This window comes from Takifugu flavidus, chromosome 2 (assembly GCF_003711565.1).
Source record: "Takifugu flavidus isolate HTHZ2018 chromosome 2, ASM371156v2, whole genome shotgun sequence".
Taxonomy (NCBI): Eukaryota; Metazoa; Chordata; class Actinopteri; order Tetraodontiformes; family Tetraodontidae; genus Takifugu; species Takifugu flavidus.
Genome location: NC_079521.1, coordinates 18,659,489 through 18,668,122, shown reverse-complemented (window position 1 = coordinate 18,668,122; position 8,634 = coordinate 18,659,489).

Below are 8,634 nucleotides of genomic sequence, written 5' to 3'. Positions count from 1 at the left end.
TAGTTTTCCCCTAGTTAATGTCTACTTTAAGGTTAGCACACGCAATCCAGCGCCTGTTAACATAACGCTGATATTTTAGTGGGATATCTCTATTAGTGGAAGAGTTCTTGTCATTTAAGCTCCTGAAAAGAAGAAATAGTCTGAAATATGAAGAAATTCAGCCTTATATTTAACACCTGTATTCAGACATTTGTGTTTCGGTAGTTGTGTGAATGTTTAAAATGCGACGATGGTGGTGTGAGAGCGTTCCGACTCACCTTCCAGGTGCAGTTGAGTCCACGTCCTTGCAGCAATGGTCTGAAAAATGACACACACTCGATGTCTAATTGAAATTCACAAAGGAGATCTGCAGGACACCAGATTGGACGAGCCATTAAAAGGAAGCGGAGAGCTCTGCCTTTCAAGTTTGGGCCGGCGCAGAAACATCCTCCCAGTTGTTGTTTGTACTGTAGCTCACATTATGTTCCACAACGCCCTCTGTCAAAGCAAACACCTCCCACTGTGACACATTAATTATAACTTCCTGTATGCGGCCTATCCCAAGCCATGAATACGTAATGGCCGAGAATGAGTCATATTCACGCAGCAGACACCCAGCAGCGTAGAAATACAACCTATCCATCACGCACCGACCAGAGAAAAATTACTGAAGGCCCACAGAGGCAGGGAGGAGCCTGGGCCCGGCCGGGGAGTGGGAATTATTAGACTTTATTTAAAATTTTTAAATACACGAAGCTTCTCAGGTAAACCAAGTAGAGGGAGCGTGAATAACTGACCCAAAATGTGACTGAAGAGTCATATCAGTTCTGGCTTCATCTTATTTAGGCTGAAACTTGGGTTTAATTTGGATACAACTTCTTTTTTTTTCAGTCCTCAAAGGCATCTCTGTCCTTTCCAACGGTGAACAATGCAGCAGAAACTGGCAGGTCATCCATTCCTGTTGTCCCAGTGGGTGGTTGCGGCTACAGGTTGACTAATGGTCCTGCTGGAACGCCGCATATTTCTGAGTAATGACACGGTTTAACAACTAAACTAACTCTAAAGACAACTCGTCTGAGCCCTGCTTTTTGGGTTCAGTATCGCCCCCCTTATTTTCCTGCTTGTAAGAGAATTATATCAGACACAAAAATATCGTTTCATTTTAAATCCAATAAAAAAAAAGAATGCATTGCCAATAAAAAAAAAAAAATGAAAGAATTTGAAACCTTTTTTGACATTTGAAGAAAATCAACCATTGTCAAAGCTTCAACGCTTAACTGTCCTTCGGGCGTCCAACTAACTGCCAGTAAAAGAGCAGGGCGATAACGCGGAGGGCTCCGTCCCACTTGCCCCCCCAGCTGCGCTTCCACTCCTGTTATTGCTCCTTCTGCTCCCCGTGTCTGTTAAGTCAGCATGACATTTTATGATGCCTGGATATTAAAAAGCAGTTTCTATTATGTGAGAGAGAAGTGGAAACGGCAATGCTCATGCTCGGTAATTAGGGGAAGCAGGCGAGGGGATATTTATGAATGCGGGGCAAGGCTAGTGGGAGAAGGCGGAAATCGGTGCCTAATGTCCTGCTGTCAGTACCAGTTTCTCTGTAACGCCGTGAAAAAAACACTGTTAGCAGCAGAAATAATTCAGTCGGGCTCTCGGAGTTCATTTGGTGTTTGTGGAACTAAACGGTGGCGGCTGCTGAAAGTATCGGCGGCAAGATTTAGTGCCGCGGGCGAGCTCCGTAATTACACTTGATCATGTGAACACAGACAGGAATTATAGGGTTAACACTCGCCTGGGGGGTCAAAGGGGACCAATTTTGTCAGCACACTTAGATTTGCTGTTAAGGACCGACTTGTATCTGGACCTGAGGTACGACAAAAATTCTGTGTGTCTAACCTCTGACGTGTGTAAGAATTCCTTAAACATTCCTCACAGACCATTTTTGTTCATATTCTCGTCATGTCTTGCAGTAACTTGTGCTTCTTTGTCAACTCTTTGCAAAGGTACATTCTAAAGAAGAAATGAACAATGTTTCTTTATCCAACTTTCTTAAACACTTACGGGGCCACATCACAATGAGGGGAGTGTGCATGACTCTTAAAAATGGGGTTTTATCCAATTCAAACGGGGCTCCTACTCATGTTAGCTCGACTGAGATGACACCGATGGTCAACGCACCTTCAACGCTAAAACGGTGACGCTCCCGTGCACCAGCATAACGACACCAGTCCAGTCAAACAGCTTTGTCGTTGTGCAACCTGAGTAACGTACTAAATGTATCCTGTAGTCTGAGCGGTGCTGCACAACTTCCCTGCTCAAAATCATTGGACAATATTTCCAGGCAGACTGCCGTTCCAGGCCCCCAGCTCAATAACAGTTTGAGGGTGTGAGTGGAGGTGGTTTAGACACCTCGGGGCCTTAAGGACCGCGCCGGGCTCTCCCTGGAACCACATAACAGCGCAGGTCACATACGAGTTTGTTGCTTTTCGTTTTCTTCACAGCTCGGGGACAAAATGAAGCCTTAACCTTGTAATCTAGCCAATGTGTCCCCAGATAGCACTTCTGGATTTAGAGCTGGGAAATTACACTCCGGGCCAAGGAGGTAAGCGGAGAGGGGTTGTGATTTCGGGAGGGGGGGGGGGTGAGCGATGGCAGTTGGGATCGCCGAAATCACGGGGCTGGCGTAAACTTTCTGGTTTTCACGACAGTTTCACAACAGGGTGCACCTGGAGGCATCAATAACCGAGGCAAGCGGTTTTATGTTCATTTAAAGGGGGAAAGTGTGTTTTTTACGGCACTTTTATCTTTGACAGCTACAGTTTCAGATGCTGGGAGGGATCTAATATGACAGCAGTCTCTCTGCCACCTGTCACTGTGCAGCTTTTGGGAAAACATTCTCCTCCCCAGAGCCACCCTGGACCCTCCAGCCCACTCCGTCTTCACAATCCTTCCTCTGTTCCTGACTTGGGGTGGGTCCCACTCCTTCCAACCGCATTACTGTGAAAACAACCCGGCCTCAAACACACTCTCTCTCCAGCTTACCCACATGTAAATACACCCACACACACACACACACACACACACTCCCGTACCCACTGCTAACCTCCGCGCCCACCACCGTGCAGCGGGACCTTTGGGAAACCTAACCCCAGTCCTGCCACTTACCATTACCCTCCTTCATGTCCGCTTCATTGAAAACATATGGACGTGTGTTCGTGCGCTTCACACGTAGATGCCTCGAAACGTGCATGCCAAGGTTATTCTACCGTGCGCTTGGCTGTGACCGTGCATAAACACGAACAATGTTGGCACTGGCACCAAACGCGCTTCCTGCCTTTTTACGGCCTCGCACACAATCTTGATCTTTCCCCACCACCAGGAACATTTAAATCGGCAAACAGTCCGTAAAAAACCCAAACCGCAGTCTGAATGTTCGACACCAGACTGTAATAAATGTAACACTTTCACACGTGCGTCATTATGTTTGTTTTCTCATCTGCCATGATGTGTCGGGCGACCTCTTGACTGCACTTAAGAGCATCAACGACCACCGTTAGAGTCTAATGGAGATTCCAGAGCTACTGTTCTCAAGCACCGTCGACGTGATCCACCAACGGATGAATTAAAGCCTGGACAACCTCATGACGGCCGTCCCGTGGACAGAAAATTCCTGAGCTCTGCAGTGGCGTGCAGAGAAAGCCCCCCCAACCCCCCACCCCACCATGGGCACATTCGATGTTCCTCTTGCAGACGAAGCTCAGCAGCAAGATGAGGGATGGAAACAGAGAGACAAGATGGACCAAGTCAAGGAGTCCAAAGGCAGAAGGTTCCACTCCAATAAGTCCATCTATGCATCTAGTCTTTAATGTCTGAGTCTTTCCTCATTCAATTCACTTTCCGTGATGAGAAATAAAATATTTTCTCCAAAAGACCAAATGTTCACAGTCTATTACAACCATTTTCTAGGACAGATACAGAGGTCAGAGTTCATTTTAAGTATATTGAAACAGAGCCAAGTACAGGTGACCTGGTCAGATGCTCACGATCAAGAGTTATGTTATTCCAGACTGCATTGGCAGCTGTGGTGACTTCTGCATGGTCGTCTGTCCATTCACAGCTTCTGTTCAGTGGCTCCTTCTTTGTCTTCCACACTTTGTCCAGAAGGGTTAGGGTTAGGGTTAGGGTTAGGGTTAGGGAAGTTAAACCAAAGATTGCAGAATTTTTGGCCAGCGGAATTTTTGCACCTTTCCCTCAAATGATCCCCAAATTCAGACCTGTGCAGGCATGAACCTACAACCTTGAGGTGCACCACATGTCCCCTCTGCCTTCCCGGTACAGAATGAGACATGGAGACGCGCTCTCATAGGAGAGCCATAAGAGAGAGCCATGTGTTTCAGCACGAGGCTGACGGATCACAGCTGCAGTGGTGCGCACATCAGGAGCAGGCTGGTCCCAACCACCTCCTCCATACATCAGAGACGCTTCCGAGGCCGTACCTGCTCCTAGAGAGGGCCCATTCAGTCCGAAAATGAAAACAGAGAAAGCCTCCTGCGTCCTTGGAGCAGAAGGGTGGCTAATGTGTCTCACTCAGACCACACACATGCACGCACAAAAATAATCGTGCCGCACAAACACAGGTACGCACTTACTACCAAAAACACACAAGCAGGCACTCAATTTTATCACCCAAACATTAAAGGACAGCCAAGACACAGGATCAAACTCTTGCCTGATGCCTTTCCAGCGACGGCGGGAGCAAACGAGCTCCCAGGTTTTCCAGGAGTTAAACGCTCTCTTGATGAAGAGCAGTAAGTGATATAATAATCACAGCGCCGCTGCGTTGCCAAAACACTGGCCCCTGCAGCCCGGCCGGCCCGGTGCCCTCAGGGGAGCGGCCAAATAAACAGATTCAATTTCTAAAGGCAGAGAGCGGTAATGAGGAGGCAGGCCCCGCCAGACCAACCGCCTCCCCCAGCCCAGAGAGCAGCTCTTTATTAGCGCTGCTCCTGTTGACGTTCCACACCCTCGACTGTGTTCACGAACGCCGGCTGGAGTTTACACCAGTGCCGACCAAGGTGATCCATCTCAGCTGAGAGCACGCGGGGGGAGGGGGGGGGGAGGGTCTCGCAGGTACACACACGCAATACGGAGTCTTCATCATTTCTGCCACCGAGACAACAAATGTCCTTTAAGTCAGTTTGAGATTTGAGGCGTGAAAGGCGATAAAGAAAAGGACGGACGAAGGAAAAGCGGCGTCGTAGCTTCTCGGCTCACGTCTCCTTCCTGCTTCCTGGTTCTTGGTGAAATGCGAAGCGACTCTTGTAAAAGTTCCTAAAACGTGGAGCCCGGGACCAGCAGCAGCCGGAAGATGAGTCAGAAGGCAGGCTTGGACTCGTGGGGGGGGCACGTTAAGCCCGGTGTGCCTGCAGTAAACTGGGGGGGGAACGCCGCATATGCTTTAGGCTAATTTGTCTGTGGACGGTCAGTCTAATTAACCTGATTAATTAAGTGAAACAGGAAAGTAATGAGTTATTTAACATGCCACCTTAGACAGGGAGTAATGTATAAAGTAATGAGTGGGATATTACAGCTAACCAGCTCAGAACCGCTGGTTGTGGGGATAAGAGCCATGGTGCACCGGCGGTAGATTTATCAGGAATGACGCGTACTAATGAGGACGGAACAATCGCAACATATTTTAATATTCAGCTCTTTTGTGGAGAAAACTCGCTGTCGATCTCACGTTGGAGCGTCCTGATCCACCTTCATCACAGCAGTCGTCATCATAGTCATCATCCTCCCAGTTTATATAACAGAACATGTGATTGTTCGCAGGTTCACAGGTTAAGAGGTGTTGATATGAGACGGCGAGCAGCTAAATCTGATTTCAGTCCATCACTCTCAATATTGGCACATCCACAGAGCGCGTTCGCTTTTCCCGCCATCCCATTTCCTGCCCCGGTAATAAGCACCTGAATACATAAAAGATTATTCTGGAGTCCTTCCTGTTTATATTAATGTTTTATTTAGTGTTTTGTATTATCATAATCAAAGTTCCAATAAAAATAACAAAGTAGAATAAAATATACATATCAAGTGACAGCCGAGCTCCGTAACCTGTCCCGCGCGGAATCTTGATGTTATGTTAACAAACAAATTAGCATTTAAATGAGTCCTGCATTTTATCCTTCAAGGTTATGTTGCTATGGATATTAAATTAGAGTGTGTGTGTGTGTGTGTGTGTGTGTGTGTGTGTGTGTGTGTGTGGTCTATAAGCTGCCAAAAGACAAGTCCCCCAGAGAGGTGTTAGTGCAGGTTTGTGTTCTGTCGGTCTGGGAGAACGGGTTGGGGGGTGGGGGTGGGGGGGGGGGGGGGTCTACAGAGCACGTGGGTTTTATCCTTGATGGGGGAGCAGTTGGACTTTTTCTCCATGAAGTCTATTTGATGTCCTTTTCTCATGGACAGCGTTGTAATTTTTCTAAGCTAATGCGCCCACTATTATTTCTCAAGGACGACAGGAACTCAGGTAGGAAGAGCGCGTCCTCGCCACATGGGCGGAGTCAGTCTGCAAACACTCCTGTGGGGTTCTGTAGAGTCCACATACGGGTCAGGAGAGACCCGTCTGTTCGGATAAGAAATTATCCACCACTGTTCATGGCACGGAGGGAGGAGGGTGTGTGTGTGTGTGTGTGTGTGTGTTGTGTGTGTGTGTGTGTGTGTGTGTGTGTGTGTGTGTGTGTGTGTGAAAACTACGATCTGGGTGGAAGCAGGTGTCCGATTGGTAGGACAGAAAACCCGGCTGGATTGTTCTTGTCGGACTGGATTGGTGACCACTGTTCAACAGACGTAGCAGGGGTGGCGGCGCCACGCCGGCTCGAGGTTCTTACGTGTTCTCCCATCCTGAGGGGAGGAAGACGACACGACTCGTGCACGAGTGAGTGTTGGAACAGCAACATGATGATAACACACCACAACAGAAAGTCCACGGCTGTGGCGCCGCTGCAGGAGTTCTGACACATCTGCTGGTGTCAGGCCCATATTAGCAGATACACATAATCTCCAGGCCCAGATTTAATCTGTGCTGGGTCCAATCCCTTCCACTAATCTCTGCTTTAATATACTTGATGTTCAGACTCCAGAACATGTTTTTAATCTACCCTTCGCCGGCTCAGTCGCCATAATAAATTGTGGATTAACTTGTAAGCTACATGATACGTGGAGGTTTGTTTTTCCTTCTCCTTCAGCCGGGATTCTTGCGCAACAGTAAATATGTATGCTAATACAGCCGTTCAGGAGGCTTAGAACACCTGCAGATATTACAGAGGAGCCGCTCACGTGTGCTCACACACAAACATCCCACCCTGACTTTGCCTGAGGCCCACGGGATGTTCGGAGAAACCAGAGTACAGAGCCTATGGAGCCTATGGAGCGTATGGAACGTATGGAACGTCCATCATCCATCCATCCATCCATCCATCCATCATCCATCCATCCATCCATCATCCACCCCTCCATCATCCATCCATCCATCATCCATCCACCCATCCCCATCCATCCATCCATCATCCATCCATCATCCATCCATCCACCCACCCATCATCCATCCACCCACCCATCCATCCATCATCCATCCACCATCCATCCATCCACCCATCCATCCATCCATCCATCCACCCATCCATCCATCCATCATCCATCATCCATCATCCATCCATCCACCCACCCATCCATCCATCCATCCATCCCCCATCCATCCATCATCCACCCATCCATCCATTATCCATCCATCCATCCTCCATCCATCCACCCACCATCCATCATCCATCCATCCATCCATCCATCCATCCATCCATCCATCCATCATCCATCCATCCATCCACCCATCCATCCATCCATCCATCATCCATCCATCATCCATCCATCCACCCATCCATCCATCCATCCACCCACCCACCCACCCATCATCCATCCATCCATCCATCCACCCACCCATCCATCCATCCATCCATCCATCCATCCATCCATCTCCATCCATCCATCATCCATCCATCCACCCACCCATCCATCATCCATCATCCATCCACCCATCCAGCCATCATCCATCCATCCACCCATCCATCCATTATCCATCCATCCATCCATCATCCATCCATCATCCATCCACCCATCCATCCATCATCCATCCATCCATCCATCCATCCATCCATCCATCATCCATCCATCCATCATCCATCCATCCATCCATCCATCCATCCATCCATCCATCCATCCATCCATCCATCCATCCATCCATCCATCCATCCGTTTATCATGGAATCATACATTCCCACTCCAGTTAATCTATTGTGGGTGTTTTGGGCTGTGTTGGATCTACAGGTGGGTCCAGAGCTTTTCCATATCATTCCCTCAGCTCCGGTGATTAGGAGCATGTGGCCATGGTTACGCCTGGGTCCACTAATGCCCCGTCATTATTGCTGAATCTGAAACCTGACTTCAGATCACCGCTTGGGTTTCCAGCGACACCCTGATCCATCACGGACAACCTGGAAACACTCAGAACCCAATGCAAACTATTTCCTGAAGCCGCTCGTTGTCCAATCACCCAGAACAGGCTCATATTTATTTAGCGTCGGTATCGTGTGCCGTTTCGGTATG